Source organism: Molothrus ater, chromosome 1 (genome assembly GCF_012460135.2).
Source record: "Molothrus ater isolate BHLD 08-10-18 breed brown headed cowbird chromosome 1, BPBGC_Mater_1.1, whole genome shotgun sequence".
NCBI classification, from domain to species: Eukaryota; Metazoa; Chordata; class Aves; order Passeriformes; family Icteridae; genus Molothrus; species Molothrus ater.
Genome location: NC_050478.2, coordinates 119,594,669 through 119,619,025, shown reverse-complemented (window position 1 = coordinate 119,619,025; position 24,357 = coordinate 119,594,669). Strand labels below are relative to the sequence as shown.

At 39.7% G+C, this 24,357-nt stretch overlaps 1 protein-coding gene across 1 annotated transcript in view; it reads right to left on the bottom strand.

The window, feature by feature from the left end:
• Window positions 1-23,845, bottom strand: part of SULF1 (sulfatase 1) — a 185,259-nt gene extending 161,414 nt beyond the window's left edge. The window contains exon 1 of the mRNA XM_054515574.1: window positions 23,825-23,845. The gene's annotated coding sequence lies outside the window, so the exon portion shown is untranslated. The remainder of the gene's footprint in view (window positions 1-23,824) is intronic.
• Between the last annotated feature and the right edge of the window lie 512 nt (window positions 23,846-24,357).

Here is a 24,357-nt window from a genome sequence, read left to right as displayed (position 1 = left end):
CAATGAGCAGCTACACAATGTTTGTGCCCAGAGGCCTTATTTACTATACACAATTCATATCCTGCTCTGAAGACAGAGTTATTAAATTCCCCATGAACATTTTCATGGCTCTACTCACAATATTGTATCTAAGGGGTTTGTGAACACAATGAATTTATTTTTACAGCATGTTTCTGAGGACGGGAGCACATTGCAACAGGAAAGTGCTATCATCCTTTCATTAGGGGGGAACTTTAGGTCAAAAGGACAAAAGGATTTTGGCCATATAAGTTAAAGAAGCAGGACCTGATATTTTTGTCCTTCATATTAAGAAGAGCTTTATCTATCTGAAGAATGAGTTACTTTGTTTACTGCTTCTCCAAGAGGGAGTATTTTTTTCACTATAAATCTGCCCCCATCCCTCCAGAAAGGCATGCCAAAGATAAGTGACCATCTGAAAATTCTTTTCTTCATTGAATGGTCACAAATCTTAGAGTAACCCAAAATTTAAAAACAAGGTTCGTTTCCCCTTCTTGCCATTCCCTCTTGCTCTTAGCAAACCAAGAAACCCCACAAACAGCAGTGGTTTTGTTAAATAATTTTGATTATATCTCAGAAAATGTGTAAGTTCTCTGTATAGTGCAGATGATGTCCTGTGGGATAACAGTAGAATCAAGACCATCTGGATGCCTTTACACTTAGCAACTATCTTACAAGCTCCTGCATTGTGAAGGAAGAGAGGTAAGTTGTCTCCAAAGGGAAATTCCGAACACCTCAGTGGGGTGGAAGGCCAGTGCCACTCAGTGTGACTTCCCTTGGATCCCCCTAGGAGCCCAGTGGAGGAGAATGGGTGTGTGCACTCGAAGTGTCAGTTAATGGTACTTGAGAAAAAGAAATTTTGCAGGCAAATTGCCTTCTGGCATAATTCTTGGCTTAGCTTTACAACATTATAGTCTTCCAAGCTGGTTTTTAAAATAGAAAATAATTTGGGAATAAATTCCCTTCTGTTTTCTTATCAAAACCTGTGCTGGATGTCCCTAGAGCTGGAAGGTTTAGTGCCATCACAGTAAGTACCAACACTTGTGGTGTGGAAAATTGTTTGCTGCTATGGGATCTGCACCAGCCAGAGCATATCCAGCATGGGCTGCTCTGATGTGGTGGTGTGCAAGAGCTGTGTCCTGCCTGCAGACAAGTGGGACTCAGAAGCATTGTGATCTTTTCTTGTTCCCCAGAGAATGGTGTGATGAGGTGCGCCCAGATCTCTGTCTATTCCCTCATCTTATCTACCCTGCATCCCATGCAGGCCCAGTTACCTTCGGTCCAGATCTCCTCCCCACCCCAATTCCTCTTGCAGTATTATTTTACAACCAATTTCTTTCCCTCTTTAATTCCTATTGCTATCTCTTTCTAGTACTCCCATTGCTGCTCAGCTGTACAAGCCTCTTTTTTTTTTCTTTCATTAAAATACGACACCTTCTTTTTCCATGTCGCTGGGTCCTGGCAGGAAATCCTTATGGACATGGTTAAATGGATTTGATAGCCTAAACAGTCCCAAACTATTTCAATTACATACCCAACTCAAGTGCAAAAATATTATTTGGAAACAGAGTTACCAAAAGCTTAAAAAGTTTCAACTGAGAGTTTTCAAACTACATTTTAAAAAGTCTTTAAAATTGGCCGGATTTGGGCAATGGAATAGCAGAGCCCTCTTTTGACACAAGGCTGGCCTGAGTCACTTCCCTTTGTGTCAGAAACGTGCATAGTTTTCTATTATACAGGATGGGATCCTTCCATATGGGCAACTGAGGAGTGTTTACCTCAGAATACCCTATATGAGAACATCATTGCTGTAGCAAGCTAGAGAACTTTTAGCTGAAGAACATCCCATCTCTAATGTTTGATGGCTGAGACATTCTTCGGGAGTATGGGTCATACATGTTTTAACCCTCTGGAGGAGAAGAAAATTGATTTCAGCTTTCCAGTTTTGTAAGAAAGGCTTACGTGGTAGGCTCTCTGGGGAAAAAAAAAGCAAATTACCAACCTTGTTTAACGTGTTTAAAATTCCTCTTCATTAGCTTTCTCCAATTAAATGCTAGTTAGAAATAAACTTTTTTTTGGGTTCCCTGCAGTCCAAATACCAAAGGTGTTTTCTATCCTTTTTCCTCTCTTCAAGGACAATTTGGATGTGGGGGGTGTCTATGACTTCCCACAGCAGGTGGCATCTAGCTGTAAACCTGGTTCATATGGGATGAAAAAGTCTTTGACAGCAATTGCAATGAACCTGATTTGGAAAATGGATTCTAACTCAATACTTGAGAATCTTAAGAAAGAAGGAGTGGAGAAAGTTTTATTAAATACAAATATTTTGGTCACAAAATAATTTGTTGAAAACCTATTTTACATGGGAAAACAGAATCAATGGAAAGTGTTTGACCAATCCTAATAACTACCCTACTAAAACATGCCTTAACATTGAATTTGAGTTTTTCTGCCTTAAACATAGATGCACCACTTTTCTTTCTGTCTTATATTTAAAATTTTTCTATCACACTATCTGAAAGTAAAGAAGAAAAATCAAATAATACCTCTATCTTTCCTTTGGGAGAAAAATGCTAAGAAATTTTTCATTTTTAGCTCTCTTTTACTACAGATGGCAACACATGGATTTAAAAGTCAAGGTCACATTTAGCTAGTTGTCATGGTGAATGAAAACACATGGGAAATTGGGCATATAGCATTTAGTTTGACGTTCTGGGAGAAGTAACATACAAGAAACCCTGTCACGAAGAGTCTGTGTTTAGCCAACCCCTGGTACCTTGAACAGTCATCTTTTTGGCACTCATGTTTAAACACAGTAATGAACCTTTTCCTTTCCTCATCTGTAAATCAATACCACCAATGTGTCCCTTAAGAAAATCATTAACAAGTTTTATAAATGCCTGACCAGTCAATAGAAAGATTTCCATTTCAATTGCCCATGGAAAGAAACAAAACTCTTTTTGCAAAATATTCAGAACAAGTTCTGGTTGTGCATTGCAGCTGTTTTCAAGATACATATTTAATGAGACATAACTGACTCAGTGCTAAACAGGTTTTTTGGGAAAAATAATAATAATTTATGTATCCGAGAGTTCATAATGATGGTTTTCTCCAAAGAAGAAGCTGAAATTAGCTAAAAGAAAAAGAGGGAAAATGCAATTTCCAGACAAATCTTTCTTCTTTTTAAGTATCTAGAAAGGCTACCTGAGAAAAGTTTTCTTAGCAAAGCATCTGAACTACTGCAGATTCGGTTCCCCTAGAGGAACTCTTCTGGTAACTGCCTGCTCTAGGTATTAAATTAAAAAGTTGGCTTGGAGAGCACAGGGAACATTATGAGGAAGGGGCAGTGATAGGCATCACCTGAGGAAAGACTAATATACAGTTGCTGTTTGAGTATTCTCTAGAGGCTAAAAACCATTTGAAGGCATCGTAAATTGGAAAGAGACAGTTTGAATTTTCACTGGTGAAGTCGAGAAAAAGGAACACTTGCTGGAAAAAAAGACAGCAGAGTGCAATTTTTACAGAGCAGTACAGCAGTGCACAATAAAATCCTTTTCCTTGAGGGACCAGGTCAGGCTTGAGAGATGGTCCCATGAGAACCTCATGGAGTTTAACAAGGTCAAGTGCAAAGTGCTGCTTATGAGCTGGGGCACTCCCCAGCACAAACACAGGGAGGATGGAGAATCAATTGAGTACAGTCCAAAGGAGAAAGGAAGGGGTATCCATGGCTTCCCTGGGCCACCTCTTCCAGTGCTTTACCAGCCTCACAGGAAGGATTTTCTTCCTAATATCCAATCTAAACCTGCCCTCTTCAGCTGAAAGCCATTCCCCCTTGTATTATTGCAACATGCCCTTGTGCAAAGTCCATCTCTAGCCTAGCTGCAGGATCCCTTTGGGTACAGGAAGGTGCTCTAGGCGCTCTTTGGTTTTCTAGGGTCTAATGTCTTTCAGTCTTTCTTCAGACTGAACAACCCCATCTCTCTCAGCTGTCAGTTCTCTCATTTTGCCCCCTGCCCTCAGGAAGGAGAAATTTCCAGCTCTGTGGCAACAGCTCCTTCCAACTTACTTTGCACATTGGTTTGTCCTCTGCTTCATATAAAACTATTCAAGAGATAATCCAGCACTATATTTATGCAGGACCATGGCAGGGATAAAGGGACCCTGATTACTAGGAGTACTTCCTAAAACAGTAGAACTCAATAATCCTTGATGGAGTAAATCAGGGAATGAAGAGAAATAGTGGAATGCAAAAACAAACACCAAGCTGCAGTTTATGATGAGACTGATTGTGGAAATACTGTTTTCTAATGCAGGCTCACAGTTCTGTATCTAGCTCAGTATTTTAATATAGAAGTGATGTACCCCACATTTTTCCTGGTTGCAAGGAGTGCCACAGCGGACCCATGGTTGTGCAAGAGAAACAACAAAGCTGGTGTTCATGTGAATTCCCTAAGCATGCAGAAAGACAGAGAAAAGAATGAGAAGATATAAATGATAATATCTAGTGACCCAGAACACCCTAAAGAGGCAAAAGAAAAATAAGAAAAGAATGAGAACAAGGATTTCTAATAGCAGTGGTAAATTCCTTATTAATGTGTGCAGACAGCTTCACGTGTAGTAGTGACTGGAGCAGTGCTTACTGACAGCTTGTGCCAGAGCCATTTTGTAATGTTAAAAGGCTAATTAGTCAAGAGAAGGGAGCAGGGAGCCAAGCAGACTATTGTAATAATTCCAATTAGTCTTGTAATACTTTCTATCATGTACTGTTCATGAACAACATAGAAAGAAATTTTGTCACATTGTCCTATGCTACATGATCACTCAGAAAGAGACTCTTGTCATGTGCAAGCACAGAGCAGGGTTCTATGGCTGCTGCTGGAAACAACTAAAAATGCCTTTTGGTTTGGGCATACTGAATATAGCAAGGGTCAGTTTCATGATATCTCTGACTAATTCAGGTATAGATACCATAGATGATTAGCTTTTTCTGTAGGACTGAAAGTGCAGAAAATCCTTTACACACAGGCAAAAATAACAGTTAATTTCTTCTAAATCCTTAAAGTCCTATCTCTTTCCATATTTTTAATACCCTTAAACAATGACAGAGCAGAGACAGAGAAATTACAACTCTGCCCATGTGGTGCTCAGGCAAGGGCCCAGATTCTCCAAGGACGATGTGCTTCAGGTGTTTAAGTGTGACAAGAGCACATAACCCTGATATTAATTGCTCCTCAAAGTGACTACTTCTTCCAGCATCTGCAAAAGGAGATAGTTAAGCTTCATTAGCTAAATCCCAGCTCTACTTTGGATGCTAATAAAGGATGTGGTGTAGCTGTCAGACAGTAATTTTTCCTCCTTGGAATCAATACAGGCATAAATTGCCCAAACACTGGGGCTCTGGTCTGAGGGGAAAGTCTTCAGAGGTGAAGCGTGAGATCAGTGCACAACTTTTCATCTTTCATCCCAGCAATATTATTTCTACATGGTACTTCCAGCCATGTAAATGATAGGCAAAGAAAGACATTTCCATCAAGAGAAAAAAAGATAACCATTAACAGAAAAAAAGTAAGAGAATTTTTGTTGAAAACGGAGATGTGATGAAGAGTTTGCGCATCACACAAGAACCTGAAGATAACACGAGCAATGAATCAGAGAGCACGGGCTAGGGACCACATCTCATGGAGGCACAAGGACTGCTGGGGATCAGGATGCAGATGCAGGTGTAGTTGTATTGGGATTAAGTATACACGAGTAAAGAAATCAAAACATGTAATTTTCTTGTTCCCAAAACTCTTTAATAAAAAATATGCACTGAATGGGCATGTTTCCGGTCATGTTAGCATGAAAACTAAATCCAATTACTGTTTCAATTAATAACTTGCAAATACAAAGTATTTCAGACAAAATCTGCACATAACACCAACATTAGCATATATTAATGAAGACAGAGGACATGTGCATCATAGTGGAGTCAACTGTTGGAAAAGACAATATTTTCAAAAGACAATATTGCTGTGAGTTTTGGCTACTGCAGACTTATAAAGTTAGGGCATATGTTAAAATGGCATTCTGAAATCAAGTTAGAGTAGTATCTTGAAAAGCAATCTTTCTGAAATAATTTAGTGTCAAAGTAGGCAAGCAATAAAACATAAGTGTTCATTAGGAGGCTGTGACAAAAGGGCTAATATAATCCATGGATATATAAATGTAGGAAAAAAAGGTGACATCTTCATTTTTCTCTGAAGCAAAGATGAATTAATTAGAAAGGAAGATATATTGGAAAAAAATTGAACTTTTAAAGCAGAGTCACAGACTTACTCAAAAGCCATAGAAAATACCCTACTGGGAGAGACTTAAATGCTTCAACAGATTTAGTCCAGTAAAAATAAAACTGAGAGACACTTGACTACAGTAGAGTAATAAGAAGAAAATAGAGGGCCCTTCAGCAGTCAAGAAGGTATCATAAAGGTTATATGCTAAAGCTGGACATATTTATATAAGAAATTATGCACTTTGGCTCTTCACACAAAAGGAGTGATCAACCTTTGAAACAACAGAAATTTTGAAACTTTTGCTGTTTAAAATCCTCATGTTTTTCAGAGGGATATGATTTTCCTCTGTGTGTGTGTGTGTGTGTGTGTGTGTTATGGATTAAGTCTACAACAAGGGAAAGAGAAATGCCATTTTCACAGGTAAATCAACACACAATAGGTATGCTTAGTCAAAGCTGAAAAACTGTGGAAAGCAGCACTTCACTTTTAGATGTTTTCTCTATTTTTAAAACTTAATGAAGGTAGATTTGACCCAAAGCTATAAGGCTTCTGTCAAGCTGAATTGCATCTTTTGTTTCATGTACTGCTTTACCAACATGTTTTGTCTAGCTCTATTCAGCTCAGAGGTAATACTGTGAGATTTAGTGTCTTTGATTTACAGGTCTGATGAGACAATCAAATGATCTCACCAAATTTAAAGTCTATAAATCTATCAATTTATTCTTATTAACAAAGGAACTTTGTGAGCTGATGCTTATCTACTGAGGTTTAATAAGTTCTTCTTTTCCAAATAATCAATGAATACATTTTCTCATATATTTCACTTCATTAAAAAACCATTCTCTTTATCTGCTTATCTGAACTGCTGGAAAAGCACATCCATTCATGCATAAACTATTCAATGAATTTGAAAATAAAGCTTTATGTTTAAATTAGCGTCCCACAGTCTGATTCTGATGATTCCCTGTCTTCCCCATAAGTGGTATGGATTGTAATCCTGGGTAGTGTGGACTAGTCTTTCAATAACACCACATCCTTTGCAGCAAAAATAGTTTGAGAAAAGTGTCATCAGATTTGTGGGTACCCTTGCAGCAAATACTGATGCTTCTCATGAGAAATTTTCTTACGAATCTGAAAAGCAACAGGAAGAATTTGAAAGCTGAGAAATGCAACACTAAATACTTGGCAAAGTTCTCTTCTTAAACTTACATTCTGCTCTTCAAGATAGCCCTCTGTGAGACAATGCAGGTGTCAGACTTCACTGTCTGTTATTGGAAAACAGGGTTGCCTAATCTGTATAGGCAGAAGGCAGAGCAGAGTTGAGGAGTTTCTATGGAGATGGGAATTGGTGAGGAAGTGCATTTTGTCCTGATTCATCCTGTCTTCCTGATTTTATAAGGGGCCATTATAGCCATTTATCTTTCTCTGAAAAAAAATGATGAAGCCTTTGGAAGCAACAGTGAAAGCAAGGTTTAAGTTTCACCTCAAATGAGGATGTCTGGCTTATTTTCACCAGGTCCAGCATTTCAAAATATAGTTCACAACAAGATTTGGTTCTTAGACCTGGCAGTGTCTGCTAGATATATATAAGCTTGTAGGCTGGTTTTGACACTCAGTAAGAGGTAATAGAAAATAAGATGTGTTTTTCATGTTACAGTAATCTCATCAACATTAACCATGCTATCAAACAATTGTACCCTATTCAAACTCCCTGCAGAGCAAGCCTGTTGAACACAATTTACTTTTGATAAGTATGTGCAGATGCTAAAAATGTCTGAGTTACTAACTAGGGCACACAAGCTTACAAATTAGAGGGTCTTTGCATCTGTTTACCTGAGGGGTGGCTGGAAATTTTGAGTCAGGTTTCTCCAGTTTCAAAATACGTAGAATTACTCGAACTCTTATTTCCCTGTCTCCTCTGACTCTTCCAGGGAAGTTTTTTTTAGGAACTGAAATTTATAACTGGAAAAGGAAATTGTTTGCAGGAAGAGAGATCTACAAAGCTGGATTTTTCTTTTGAAAGCCATTTGTTTGGCTGCTGTTCCTGTGCATGGGTTTGAGGCTGTTCCCTTATCTGCACATGTATCTTTTGAGAGACTGAAGAACTGGGGAGAGGAGTTAAAACATACCTTGATGGAGTCATCAAAGAGAAATATATGTCTGGCTTCAATTTAGCTCAGTTCAGGGACATAATATATGTGGTGGACATAATATATGTGGTGGGTGACGCTCATTTTCAAGGGCTTGTGAAGAAATATGTTTCCCAATTTGTATTCTTATGTAAAAGTTTTTCCTTTCGAATCTGTAAAGACCAGATGTTTTTTCAGGCTTTGTAACACAAGCTGAAGAGGCTGAAGGGAGCCCTTTGCCTTCCTCCCCCCAGGCTCTCCCTCAGCAGCAGTGGTGCACAGAGTGGGATGTGGAGCTGATCCTGTGCTGCTCTCGGGGAGCTCCAGCGCTGCCCCCACGGGCTCCTTTATTGGCCCTCCCGGCTCCGCCAGCACGCTCGAGATGCTTGTGAATCTAAGCTTGATTTATTTAATAAAACAGGCTTTCTAGGAGAAAAATGGGAAAGTCCCAGTGGGAAGGAGGGAGGTGAAGGGAGGAAGCCCACAGAATTGCAGATTCTGGTCCACCTCTCTGAAAACTCACACCAGAGCTCAGGGAAGGTAAAGGGCCACCACATAAAACAAGTTCCTCAAAAACTGGAAGGAGCAAGGGTTAAGAATTTCCATAGAGCCATGTAAATCTTGAGGACAGGAATACATATGTGTATATATAGATATATATCTCACAATGACAGATAACCTGATCAAAGTAGTTTTTTCTGAGTTTATTCTTAACATGCCCATCCCCTTTATTTTTAAACTTTTGCAGTATAGTTTTGTTTCCAATAGAAGTGGGATTGTAAAATAAATTCAGATAATACAAAATATCAAGTACGTATTTCAAGGAATAGAATTCCATAGCTTACTTCAGTGTGAAGAAACAATAAAATTGTGGGACATTCAGCTGACATTAATAACAACTAATGCTTCATTACTGTTTCCAGTAAAACAGATCCTTTTTTAAGATAAAGAAATTATTATATACCGAGGCATTTCAAAAGCAGAGAGGAAACAAAGATTATGACCAGTGATCTTGTTACTAGTTCACAGATTTAGAAGATACTATTTGCAGTGTAATATTCTGCATGTTTTTTAACAAGCATAATAAATCCCTTATTATTTACTTATTAAAGCATTTTTCTTTGGCTTTACTTACTTCAGATTGTTACAATTACACAATCTTACAAAAAGCTTTTCTAAATTAGATTGCTACCTTCCCTTTCTTTTTAATAAATCAAAGATATTTCAACTGTGGTAGGCATACAGTGGCTTTTCTGCCAGATCCCCTCTCTCTCTTCTTCCCTTCTCTTCACAAGCCAATTTCTCAGCTTGCTTGCCAGGACAATTCAGGAGCCATGTTCTCCTTGGGCAATGTGTATTACCTCAGCATTTAGTGGTTATACACATTTTAAGAGACTAAAAGATGCCAGGTAAGGCACCACTAGTTTTTTATTTGTTTGTTTGTTTCTTGGAAACAGGGATAGCAGGCCTAAACTCATTAAAAGTTACACAAAAATCAGCAGGTCAGCAGGGTAAGAAAAAGTATGCAGGAAAATCTGGCCTCTAGAAGATACCGACTACAGCATTTTAATATTTTCCAACACAGATATTCCCAGTAGTATCACAGGACCTTCAAAGAAAACAAGGTGGCACTGTGGCGTTCAAACATTGCTTTTGCAACCTGCACACCTCACACTCATAGAAGCTCTAGTTTCCTACAGCTGTGGGGCAGCGCAGTCCCCAGTCAGGGGCAGAAGATGGGGACAGAAGGTAAGCGAGGGGAAATCCAGAACAGGGCAAAAGATGGGTATTGCAGATGACAGAACTGTATGATGATGCCTAGTAAACTTGATATCAGATAATACCATTTTAGAATCACTTTACTTATGATAATAGGTTTCATCATACAGAGGCATACACATTGCTGTCTTCTAGTTTTCACATGCAATTATGAAAAAAAAAGAAGTCTAATATTGGATCTTGATGCAGCAGCCAAAACATATGTCACTAATCCAAATTTATAATCAAATTGAAGGAGCTAGGAGGCGTAAAATTAATTGTTACTTCCTATAATTTCTTCAGGATGTGACACCAGAAAAGCCACAGCAATAACAATTCTTCTAGTCTACATGCAGGAACCATCACTGGAAAAAATTAAACCAGTCCAGTCTGATTAAAGATGTATGACATGTGAAAACATACTGCAAATAAGGCAAACTCTGCTATGCATGACTCAGAGCAGTAAAACTGACAAATCTCAACTATACATGTAAATATTTGTAACAAGAGCTAAAAGTCATCAGGTTCTGCTTTTCTGATAAGGTGTCAGTTTTAGAAGACAGAGTACCTTATCCTTTTGTGATGAGCAAACTCTTGAGGCAGCTGCTGTCCTTTATGCCTTATTGATTTCTGCCAGACTAAAGAAGCATTTGTAAGAACAGCAAACACCAGCAAAAATAGTAGGTAAAAGGAGGAACTATAGCTCTGGATGTGGCAAGGGTTTGCTTCTGAGGTATTCTGTCTGTGAGGTATTTCTGCTACCTGTGAGCAAGAGGAAGGCCTTCTGGGTTTTTCTCCCAAGAAGATACTGGGGGAAACCCATCTAGGGAAATGCACAGCACAGCAACTTCCCAGAGTTATGCCCAGGCTTTCCAGTTCCCTTTGTATTGTCTCTTTCTTCTGTCTCTTCTTTCTCAGATAGGTATTTTAACAGCTTCTCCATCCATCTATCTTTTCTGATTTCTCCTTGCTTTTCTGTGCCTCACCCTCCTTCACCTTTCCTCACAATCTTTCATTCCTTCACTGTCCCTCCAAACACCACATTTCCATTCCCTTCACTTTGCCATTAAACCTCTACTCTGACACATCTCTTGTCTGTGTAGTTGGCAAGCTCTTCAGGAGAAAACCACTGGGTCTTCTGAGACCCTGCTGCCATGAAAGGTGACAGTAGATCTGTGATCAGTGAGGTTTTGACCCAGAGGAGGTCACACAACTGAGCTTTGGGAGCACCTGATCCAGGGTTTATACTGACACTGCCAGTGCTGAGAAAACAGGCTGTAGTTGGTTTGGTACCACACTGGATGGCTGGGGAAAGCATTATTTGATAAAGCATCAGCATTTTGGCTCCTGTGGCTCTGGTGCTTTTGATCCCATAGTGGGAACCCTGAAGTAGGATTTATTGTGTTCTTGAATGACAGCCCAAAACTGTGGGGCACCTAGCAAGACGAAGTTTAAGTTCAGCTTCCTCCTTAGGCACTTTTGGAAGAAACATTATTTTATTACTAATGGTAATAGTAGTAATAATATTAATAATTACTCTGTTCTTTAAGCCAACAGCCATTCAACTGGTGCCTAAATTGTTGAAAATAATCTGGAAACCTAATCAGCTCAAACCACTCCCTCTGCTTCCTGGAGGGGAAAGCTTCTACCTCCAGCATGGTCTCGAGAGGGTGAAGAATTTTCTGTGCCTGAGCTGCTTTTATATACCAAGCCCTCTTAAAGAGAGCAGGGCCACTCTCTCACATGGAAATCAGCCAGGCCACGTATTTGTCCCAACATGCTTGGAAATTGCCAGGAAAATAAAGGTGGAAGATTGCTCCCTGTGTCTGGAGTTGCTTGACTACCCTGAAATCTGTTGATCAAAATTTCACCATCATTTCCCTGCAATAAATACCTAAAGCCTATAAAAGGCTGCAAACATTGTGTAACAGGAAAAAAAAAATTGAACTAAGAGCCCTGCAAGATTAGCTGGACTGATGTTGTGCTTGGAAAGGAAGCTCCTGACTAGGTGGCAGAGCATCCTGTGGTTTCAGCCTGCTGGGATTCAATACTTGTTTAGACACAGAGCTGACCACACAGCTTACTGCTTTCAGCCCATCTCCTTTCCTCTAGACTCCCACAGCTCTGCCCAGGGTCACCCAGCAGAGCTGTACCATCTGTGCCCTGCGAGGTCTGCAGTGTGTCTGTGACTGCCAAGCACATGGTCCTAGCAATCTGCAGCTGGCCTGTGATAAGCAATGATATTAGCTAAGAGACCTTGACAAGGAGACAGTGTCTCCTTTTTCCATTCAGACAATAGTTCTGCACAGGGGGACAAAAAAGAAGACAGTCGAAAAAGAAAAGAAAAAAAAAATTAAAAAAAATCCGGAAATGAAAAGGGGTAGCCCTAATTCTCCAAGTCTAATCAGCTCTGGTCTCAAAGATATCACATGTTGTTGAAGGCAAATGAACTTAACTGTGTTCAGCACATAAAAATCAGACCTTTCCTATGACTGAGATAAGAGTTGCTCAACCACAAACCCCAGAATCTGTGACAGTACAAGCACAATCAGTTTTTATATGTCTGAGTCCTTGGACAGCTGTATCTTGGCTGGGCTGCACTGTGGTTAAAATTAATTGCAGTCCTTTGTCATATTACCTTTGCTGAGGGTTAACACCCTCCTCTGAGGCTGAAACAGATGACCTGAGAGAACCAGCTGTAGCACAGCTCAGAGCCACAACAAATTCTAACTAACCATGAGCTTTTTCTAGCATATACCTGCATCTGGACTGTGGTACAAAGTACAATGGGATTTAATAATTCCTATTAAATTGGCAGACAGCCCTGCTCCTAGAGAGGGTCCATATATTTAAGAACTATGCAAATTATGCAGTATGCATGTGACCAAATTCTTTGTAGAGGAAAATCCCTGGGACTGTGTTAAATTAAATAGGATTATGGCTTTCACTAATCTGTATCCAGTGTGACCATACAAGGGTATTAGTTTGATAATATTTAAGGACTTAGCTCTACAGCAGCAGCAATCGGCTGTCTAAGCTCAGTGACTGTGTTGTCAGTGAAAATCTCAGCTACTGAAGAGATTGTTATTTACATTGCCCGAATTAAACATGTGACACTCACCAGCTGGCAAATTAAGCACAACAAAGTTATGCATAGGTCAAGCCATTTTTTCTTTTTGGAATAAGTAGAAAGAGCAAATGGCGTGGTGTGACTCCTGTGAGCAGTACTGCTGAGCCCTGCTCTTCTGAAGCTGTGGGCAGTGCTCCCATCAGCTCGGTGGGAGTGGAGACAAACCAGTGTGATGCTACCAAAAACCTCACCCTTTCACCCCAAGACTTTTCCCTGGATGGCCCAGATGGATTTTTAGATTATTTAGCAATATAGCTTGGTTTCTAACCTGGAAGCTGTCCTGTCGACTCGGTATTTGTTTAACAGGAGTTACAACGCTCATCTGTCTCCAGTCACTGAAATCAGAGGTAATTGTGGTATACCCTGACAAACACTGTCATTGTAATGGCTCTCTCCAAAAAAAGCAAACAGATAACTCTTTTCAAGCCCATTTCTGCACAAACACACACACACACACACACACACACGTGTATAAATCTGTATGCATGCATGCTCAACTGGGAAACATTAAGAGCCCTCTCAAATGTAAATTTGAGCAATGAAATTTGAAAAACAAGCAGAGCAAGAAGAAGAACTAAGTCACAGTTCTGTTTTAAAGCCATTCAAATTTTCCCACTGATTTCAGTGAAACAAAGATTTTCATTATATTTAAAGTAATATTATTCCTGTAAATGGATGACACCATCAGATTATTTTTATAACTTTTACCATATTTTATTGTGCTAAAACTATAAAAAATCTAAAATTACACCTTCAATTATATTGTATGCATGGAGTTTTTATCAAAATTAAAATACAACTGATAATCTGCTTGTTTGAAATTACTCTTACTCCAAGAATGTGTTACATGAAAAGAACACTTTTTCCATTAGGATTGTGCTCTTAAGGTATTCAAATCTGCATGTTTTTAACAGGAGAGAAAAACACTTTTAATATTTCCATTGCTTCTACAGCCAGCACAGCTAAAATAAAACAATATGTTTAGCATCTTCTCATATGTCTTTTGTTTTTACTCTACTTGAAGGTCACATTTTTAAAAGAAACATCTATGTAAATCCTACTGAGGATAATTCTGTGATTATAGCGTGGGCCGCAGAATGATCCCTCATAAAAGTACAGAGCACAAGATGTAGTGGGTTGATTCTTTACTCCCAGATAAGGCTTGCAGGAATGCCAGGACAAAATATCCTTTGTGTTTAAATGGAACTGCCACACAGCAAAGGTCAGGCAGGGACACAAGCATAGAAGAAGCCCAGAGCACCCTCCAGTCCCTCCAACTGGGTCCATCCTTTGCATAGCCCTATCAAGACAGATCTAATCTGTCCCAGCATACTAAAATCCTCATGCAGCTGGCTATGTCATATCAACAGGAAAGACACAATACCCAAAGTAGCCTTACTCATCTGGGCACCACAGGTGATTTCAAGCTGAGAGTTCTCTGCAATGTCGGGTGCTGTTTGATCACCTCACTTCTGACTGCACATACAGTTCATACAGCAAATATAGCTATGATCCATCCAGTTACTCTGCACATGCTTGGTAAGTTTACAGTGAACTCTCTATGACCAAAATCCAGTTTTTTCATTTTGTTATTTAACTCACCTTTATTCTTATCTTATGATGAGTTGATTGGCTTGCTATGGGGTTGAGTGACCCAGGTGAAATAGCTGGGAAATGTCTGAACGTACCCCAGCTAATTTTCCTTCTGGCTTAGTCAGCCAGGTAGGATTTTAAGCCAAAGGGGTTAAAGAAATGCAAACGTGAGTTGGAGTCTTACCAAATTTCCTTAGACAGTTTTTCCTAAAATCATCAGGAACGTTGCTTATGCTTCCTTAAGCCTTCAGTATGCTTTCCAGATGGATGTTTTGGGATCCCAGCTCTATAAGCAAAACCATCCAGCTGCAATAAATGTGTGTCTGGACAGGTTCTTCATCGTACCCTGGAGCCACCTGAACTTATGGCAACTCCCAAGTATTCATACAGCTATGCCAATGCTAGGGGCTCTTCTCCAGAAGAGCTGTATCTGCTCCTGCTTTATTTCTTGTGTTAAAACACAGAGAAAAGTCTAGCCTAGATAGCACAGATTTAAGCTAGAAATATTATCACATTGACAAAAACAATGTCAAATAGCTAAATGTTAAACTACATTTACTTAAAATAATACTCAACAAGCTAATGGAAAACTCTAAAGTTCACATCACTACATTTTTTTAAAACACAATGAATCATTTTATAAAGGATCCTGACTTGAACCACAGACGTATTTGACTTCTAAGTAAATTATTATACCATTGAAATGGCACAACAATAATACCAGTGAGGGCTGTTTCCAGGGCTGGAAAAGGGCTTTGGGCAGGATCATCTCTCCTAGATACTGGAAAGTCTTCATGTTGGAGTCACCTCACTGGTGCCAAGGGTGACAGCGGATCTCAATTCAACCAAATACCACAGAGACAGAATATTTTCTCGTGTCAATATTTATCAAATTCTCTGAATTAAGAGAAGAGAATTTGGATAACTCCAATTTGTGTTATGCATTGATGTATATTGGCTAGTAATTGCTTTATCTGGGAAAAACCAGCATTCATTTTGCTAAGACAAGTAGAAAATCGTCTACCTCTATGCCTGAGAACCTAAACAGAAACAGAACAGCTTATTTACCTTAGAAAAATATTACCTATCCATTCATTTGCTGCACTTTCTCTTACCTGAACAGGAATATGGCAGAAGTTATGACTCTATGCCTCTTTGTAATTGTTTTTGTACATCAAGCATGTTGCCAAGAAACATCTGTGTGTTCTGGCTAAATGTTTCTATCTTTAGGAGATTTTCAAATACCAAGAGAGCAAACAAAAAAAAAAAAAGCTTCAAACATATCTGTGATCTCACATCCAATATGTCAAAGCAAATCCTAAAGACATGGTAGTAGCTCATAACTAATTTTGAACATGGAAAAACTGACATTCAGTAGTATGCACATACACAGTTAAATGGCAAGAATAGTCTTTGCAGGGATTTCAGTCTGGGCCAGCTTGAATTCTCCTGGCAGTTTTTGGGCAGAGTCTGGGAGCTGGCACAGTACAGAGGAAGGCAGTTTGCAGGTGGTCATTGTTCAGAAAATAATGTAATTGTGTAGATGTGGAATGCTCCATGCCAGGCTCCTCAATGCCAGAGAGCATTGCTGGCACTTTTAAATTTACTACAGTAAGTGTAAGCCATGTGTTCCCTTTTCTCACTGTCAATAGAATAGGATGAGTAAAATTAAAAACAACTGCTAATATATCAATCTATACCGAGTTTTAAGGTGCAAGGGAAAAATAGGCTGCAAATCATATTGTTATAGACACAGCTTAAAGGCCAAATTCACCCTTGTTCTAAATTCACTGACCTTTATCTCTATTTTAGATCAATAATAATAAAATATTGGCAAGTAACATAAAATAAGTTCCTCACAACCTTTGAGCAATGCTTTGCCATCCAAAAAGTTAGGCTAAAATTGAAGTGGTTTGATGAGAATGAATCCTTTGAAGATGAATAGGTATGTCAGGGTCCACCTCCCACAGTGTAATATAGTTGTTTACTTCATTTGTAAAAAGGCTACCATAATTTTTCCTGGTGAAAATTAATTCTCAAGACATTAAAAAAATCAATTACCTAGCACAAAGCTTTCTTCCTAATGATGTTACATACAGAAAATTCAATCTGGATCTTGAAATTATGGTCAGGGCTTCTTCTAGATTTATGTGTGTACCACTTGAAGGTTTTGCAGGTAACCATTTGCTCAATCCCACTGAAAATGATGGCACAAAAGAGAATCTGCTGCTGTAAGCACCACTTGGGTGTGAAAAAGAAAATGGAGCCCACTTTTCAATCATCATTTTCCTTCCCCACTGCCACATCTATCATTGGCGTTACCAGCTGTAACTCCACAGAACAGTAATAACCTCTCTTTAAAAAGCCATTTATAAATCACCATTTTTCTGATTTAAACAACATTTTTTTTGCATAAGATTCTTATTCTAGCTATGAATTCCCAGCTGTCTGAAGACAGTTTTATACCCAAGCTGAATGTCATGTATTACTTATAGAAATTTGTTAAATATGCAAAAGACCAAAACTGACTAGCACTGATTTATGGGTACAGTATTTCTCATGCAAAATTACACAAAGAAACCACAGAATGTCACATGTTATTTAAACTTAATTCATTTGCAATGTGACTTTGGCTTTTTGGATGTGTACATACTAAGCAATTCTTCACAGGAATTCCAGCAGAGTGTAAACTAAAAGGACTTCAAAAGTTGTCAACTTCAAGTCATTGTAACTCATTTTACCTTAAGCATGAAGCTTGATTTCACTGAGCTGTCTCCCCTGGTAGGACCTCTCTAAACCACAGTGCTGGCCTCTCCCCTGGTGAAACTAAACAAAATACCCCACGTTCCAGTGTGAATATGATTCAAGCAGTCATCTGGACCTAAGGACACAGTATCAAACTGACACAACAGGAAATGTGAAAAATTATCAGAGATCATAGCAAACAGTGGTATTTTTGAAGCAGTAAATTCTTCTTAGGCAGTATTTATAAGCATGCATTGTTGATCTGAATACTTCCACAGTGACTTAACATTTACAGAACAGAGATATAAATATTAATTCATCTTTATGCCACAAAGCAGATCTTTTACCTGTTGATTTACTAAGATGAACCTCTTGGCACTTCTAAGTTCTCAAAAGACAAAAAATTTAGAAGGATGTGGGATAATAATGATGAGTGCTTAAACACAGAAGCAAAAGATGGGATTTTTAGGTAAGCTACTTAGGAATTTTGAAATTCAGTGGGTAAAAAAGGATATATCTAACTAAAAACAAAATCACTGCCTGAAACCCAAAGCAATTATTAGAAACACATCAATCTAAATCTCTGTACCAGAAGATTGCAATAGCTCTACAAAAAAAAAATCAACTTAAATCCATGGTAAAAGGAGTCTTAGTTGAGCCTAAGAGGAATAAAAATGCAGCACCATTACATTACCAAATTCTATTACAATAGTTAATTGCTCACATTTACAGTGATTTCATAATCTCCCATTATGGCAGCTGCAGGGAGGAGACAGAGCAGAAGAACATGTGAAGTCTTGGCACTGAAATCACAGAATGTATGTTAAAGGCTTATTAAGACTATTTAATCCCTTTCCCTGCTGATTATGGATTGTCCTCCATTGTACACTTCCTAGTGTTTTGTCTAACCTAGTTTTAAATATCTCAAGCAATGGGAATGTCTTCAGCTCCCTTAGGAGATTACTTCAAGGCTAATGGATTTCACTGGCAGAGATGCCTTTTGATCTCCTGCCTACATTTGCCCTTACTTTGTTCCTTTTGATTAAGAAAGTTTCTTTCCTTTTCTTTTTTTTGTGTGATAGATACAAGATACCCCATGAATATTAGAAATTCCACTCCCTTCCCCATTTTTACAGTGATAGGCATTTTTTGAGTGAGTGATCTAGACAATTTCCATCCAGATAAAGCCAGTAGCAAGCTGCCAGCAGCACTAACAGTCAGCATAGTCATACTTCTTTGGCTGCTGCTGTGCCACTAGAAGTGGTTTCCATATGCAGCCCTCAGCCAGCTACTTGTCACCACCCTCTTCCTAGAGGTTATGCACACCCTCCCACTCCTGATTTTCTGGCTGAACTATTGCTAGAATTGCTGCTTAAAATGAGCCAACTTACTTAAAGCCTGTTTAAACAGTGAATTATTGCTTACCCATCTCTTTCTGGCTGACATGGGCTATACAATCCTCCCAGCTCCATCTCATCTAGCCCAGGGGATGGATGGTAACCCCCAGCAAGGCAGTGGTGACCTTTGATGCAGCAGAAAGGGAAATGCCAATGCAAGCATTCACAATTCCCCCCCTGCTCCTGGTGTTCTGTGGAAACTGGGAACGACTAGTGATGAGACAATTAGAGATTGCAAGGAGACAGCTGCATTTTTTCCAGGCTGAAGGTGCCTACCTGAGCTTTGCACAAAAGTTACTCTGGTTTGCGTTGCATAAACAACTTGCTTCTTCACCTACTTTGATAGGATTGCTTACAGTAAAACTACTTTCTTCTGAAAAAAAATGTGCATGTTTTGTCCACTACAGATGCTGACCATAACTCTGAAAAGGAAGACACAGATGGAGTTGGGTGGTGAAGTGCCAGGTACCGTGGCTGTGCATTCTGTATACTCCCAGCCTAGCCGGAGTGAGGATGGGAGACCCAGATTCCAGCCAAACAGAGGATTCACTCTGTCACTGGGAGTGTTATGCTTCTGTAGAACACTCAAACTGTATTGAGTTATTTTCATATTTTATAAATACTCTAGGTGCCATCACGAGACACCTCACTGATAGAAATTACTAAGAATTAGGAAGCAGTGGTTTTTTTAATAAATATAACAACACACAGTCCCCCCTCAGTGAAATAAGAATTTCTGTCTGCAAAGTACAACCATTAAGAGAAATTTAAGTATTAAGGACTCTTTAATGCTTTGCAAATGGTTGAGGATGGGGTGATAAATGCATTTTTTTCCCTGGCCTGTTCCAAATTATAATGTTTTGCCAACATAGCTATGTCAGTTGCTGGTGTGAAAAATTCACGTCCCCAGCAGATATTGCTATGTTTGCAGAACTCCTGGTGTGGACGTAACTTTGCCAGAAGGAGAGAGCTTATATTGGCTCAACTTACATCACTTAGGGAGGTGGTGTAACTATGCCAGAAAAACTCCTTCTGTCAGTTTGAACAGTATGTGCTGCAGGGTGCTCTGCCAGTGACAGCAATGGCAGAGCTGTGGGGTAGACAAGACTGGGATCGTTGTCGCTCCATACATTCACTTTTAATTAGCAGATTAATCAACATGCCACATTTGAGAAAAGCATCTCATCAAAGACTGCAGCATTTATTGACATCCTCAGTCTGCCTGTCTGCTAATATATCAGAACTGCTACTTTGAAGCCTGTCTTGAAACAAGAAACCATGTGCTACTCAAATGCCTATTCTTGGAAACCAGACAGCTTAAGTTATGACCTCCCTAGGTGTGTTGGCATCTTTTTTGCAGTCATATAATTTTATGTTTTCTTGTGTCCCTTCTTGGCATCTACTGGCCTCCAGAACTGTATTTTGGAGGTCTAGGCCATCCAATCTCTCCTGACTGTGTCAAAGATATTGATTTATTCTGATCTAAGCTTAACTGATTTTTTTTTTAAATACAAGAGAAAATAATTGTTGCATTAAATTATCTTAAGTGTCTTTAACATGCCCTTGGTGTACTTTTCTCCAAAATATCACATCACCTTCTTTCACATGACTCTGAATGCTATTCATGCCTGAAATGTATATAGAGAGATACTGATGGCAGCAGTTGGTTTCAGTATCAGCTGGTTCCTTCCTCTAGCCAGAGCGTGCCTGGCGGCTCTTTCCGGTGCTGAGTGACCTCCGTGTTTATGTCTAATATCCTGTCTCCATTTACCAGAGAGCTGTAATACCATGCACACTTGCTAACACTTATGAAATGTATACAAGCACTGAAAGTATTGCTTAGGGAAGCAATAGAAAGGGAAATATTGCTATGGGAGTTTCATTTGAACTAGGTCTACCTTCCATATTTAACTGCCTTGGCTTTACTTTTCGTAACTGTGACAGAATGACTTGCAATAATTCAAACTGAGGAGAAATACATTTCTGTCTAGAAAATGGAGTGGTCTTTAGGAAAACAGAGAAGTAACAATCTACCATTGTTACTATTATTACTGACCAGCATGTTTCTGGATGCCACCTTAAAAGCCAGAGAGCTGATACCTGCAATGGCACCTAGAACCAGGACCTGGAAAATTCCCAACTCTTCATTCTTCTTTAGATAATATCATACAAGTGGTTTTGAGCCAGCAGCTCTCCCACTCCCCTTGCTCATCTCTTTTTAGCTGCAGCATCATCTATGCTATACCACTGACTGTGTTTGCTGAAGAAAATACAAAGGAGGACATCAAAGCCTCAAAGTATCACTGAATTTTGTTGTGTCTTATCAATGTCCGTACCAACAGGTTAGGAATTAGAACAAGTGGAACAGAATTTAGTTGGAGAAAGGAAAATGTGATGATAAATGGCCCTCGCAGTTCTGACATTTTTGTCTGGAAAGCAAACAAGAAAAGCAGTACCACATTAAATACATATGGCATGTGTAAATGTGTTACACTAGTAGAGGATGAAGTCAGAACAAACAAAAAATATTATATTTGTGATCAGCTGTCTGGAAAAGTTTTAGATTAAGACTTTTTTTTCCATTTTCTAAAACACTCTGAATAGTACCCTTAAACCAGTATGATCATATGCATTTAAATAATAAATAATTTCAAAATATATTGCACAAAGACTATGATAAAATTAATGAAGAAAGCAATTATAGGCCATAATTAATGCCAAAAAAGAACCACACTGAAAGTAAACTGGAAGAAAATTTCCAGTTGCACTGTGTGTGTACATCAGTGAAAGTTTCTTTAAATAGTTTCTATAGTTTCTTAAAATCATGTAAAGAAGCAAGATTACTATCATGCTATTTTTTACAGTGATTTCATTTCCTGAGAGTAAAGCTTACTTTTAAAGTTTGCTAATAACTTAATTAACTAACAAGCTTAGACTCTGAGGCGCTTACTCCTGCCAGTCTCTGCTTTACACAGATATGGCTGTATTAAATTGGCTTTGTCACAGAACTGTTCTCTCTTCCTCCATCCCCTTGGTGTGACACAATCTTAATTTACAGGCAAACTTGAATAAGTCCTTTAAAACTTGATGATGGGATGCCTCTCTCTATGCCTTAATAATGCAAAAAGCTATGAAAGGAGTTTAAGGAAGAAGAGATCTGTTAACCTAAAGAAAGGCATCTAATACAGGAAATGAAGCAAATGTTAAAACTCTTTTACACACAGAAGATGTAGCAGTGCAGACAGGCCACCATCTTACTGATTGACTCTCGCTGAGCAGAACTGTTACATTTCAGAGCACAAGGATATTTGGAAAGAATAGCTGGGATCAGCCAATTTGTTAACCTCTCTGCTAAGACTGCAGGCTGTGGTGGTGTTTGTAATGTGGGCACCTGTTCAAAAAAGAGCGGAACAGAGGCAACTCCCTTTACACAAACTTTTCCATTTTGTGAACCACATCTTAAATGAGCCCACATCCCTCCCAAGCAGACTGAGGGACACCTCCCATCCCACCGGTAACCAGCTAATATTTCTGTAATAGCTACAATAACTCAGTTTATGAACTCAGTGGGGAAGTAAAAAGAAAAAAAAATAATAACAAAAAAATAAACAGACCGAAATGGAAGGTTTTCATTTCTTTTCATTCTATTTGCTGTCTAGAAATGAGACAGCTACAGCTCTCTCCAGCTGACAGGTGTCCTCTCTTTGGACAGACTGGGAGGTACTTTGTGCACCATCAATAACCACTGTCTGCGGAAGACAAGGACACGGTGTGATGACAGCTGAGCTAGATGTCACCTGAGTGAGGACATATAACCGCAGCATCTGTGTTAGGGTGCTGGCTCCCTGTATTATCATCAGAGAGGGCAAACCACCTCCAGAAGTAGATCTGGAGGGAAAGAGGCTCACTTGGATTTATCTGTTGTTTCCATCCACCGCCAAGGAACTCAGCCATGCACCTTAGTTTTTCTCATCTCCTGCATTTGGCACAAGTCAGGGGCATAAAATGTGGACAGTTTTACCTATCAGCCAGTACTGAGATCTGTGTGCCATAGGGAAAATACAATGAACCATAAAAAGTGCCTTGCAAAAGCCAAAGATGCTCTGGGAACTGTCCCAAGGTGAACTTGCTGTGGGGACTGAACTTGCTGCAGCTCCAGGGATTCCTGCTCCAACACGCAAACATGTGATTTACTGTATCTGTTGCAGTTCTAAGTTTAAAATGTTTACTGCACTCCTGATGCTTTATCCACTCTGAAACAAAAATATTTTCCAACAGAGTGTTGAGCTGTGGCTAACATCATAAAATGTCTGTTGGTGACTTACTAGGAAATGAGCAAATAAACAAACCAAAAAAAACCCCAACCCCAAACCATTACAACACAAAAAGACAAAAACAACAAACCACCAGAAACATTTAATTTCCTCCACAATGAAGATTAATTTCTCCGACTCTTTAAAAAAGTCCCTCAGTGCTCCCTGTCCTTCCCAAACCCTCTCTTGTCTCCTTAACATGTCATTTGAAGCTCATTTTCAATTGGGCAATAAATAAAGACAAGCAAACGTAATTGGGGGTTTTATTATTTGCCTGTTCGCGGGGTTTTCCGGTGTGCTTTACCTGGGAAATTCCTTAGGCACAGTCTAACAGCTTCCCTCGCACGGGGTCCGCGGGGCGCACAAACACCCGCCGCGCCCGGGCGGCTGCGGCCGAGGGACGAGGGGAGGATGAGGACGGAGCGGGGGACGAGGAAGGAGAGGATGAGGAAGGAGCGGGCGGACTCACCTCGCGGCGGGCGGGCGGCGGCGGCTGCGGCGGGGCAGGCTGAGGGCTCGGCGGGGAGCGGAGGCTGCGGCCGGGGGAGCTGCGGGCTCCGGCCGCGGTGCCCGGAGCGCTGCGGGGCCGCAGTGCCCGGAGCGCCCAGCCCGGCCCGCCCTGCCCTGCCCCGCCGCCGGCGCCGCCGGCAAGGTCACGCTGCAGCCCGCTCTGCTCTCCTATTGCTGAGGCACCGCCGTGCACCTGGCTGCAGTTGGGCAGAAATATGTCAGCTTGCCTAAAATGATGCAATTTCACATGAGTTGGGTTAGTCTCTGGAAAATTTTAGAATATTGAAACAGATTTGGTTTGTAAAGCAATTTTGTCCTGATACCTTCCTATCACCCTTGGGAAAATCCCTTGGTAAAGTATGACTCCTATCACTGTTTAATGAATCGCCTAGAAAACATCAGCATGGTTGATACTTTTGGGGATCATTTCATAGAAAAGACAAAGTTATTCTCCAGCTTCAGGAGAGAGAACTCTAATCTAAATGACCTCAA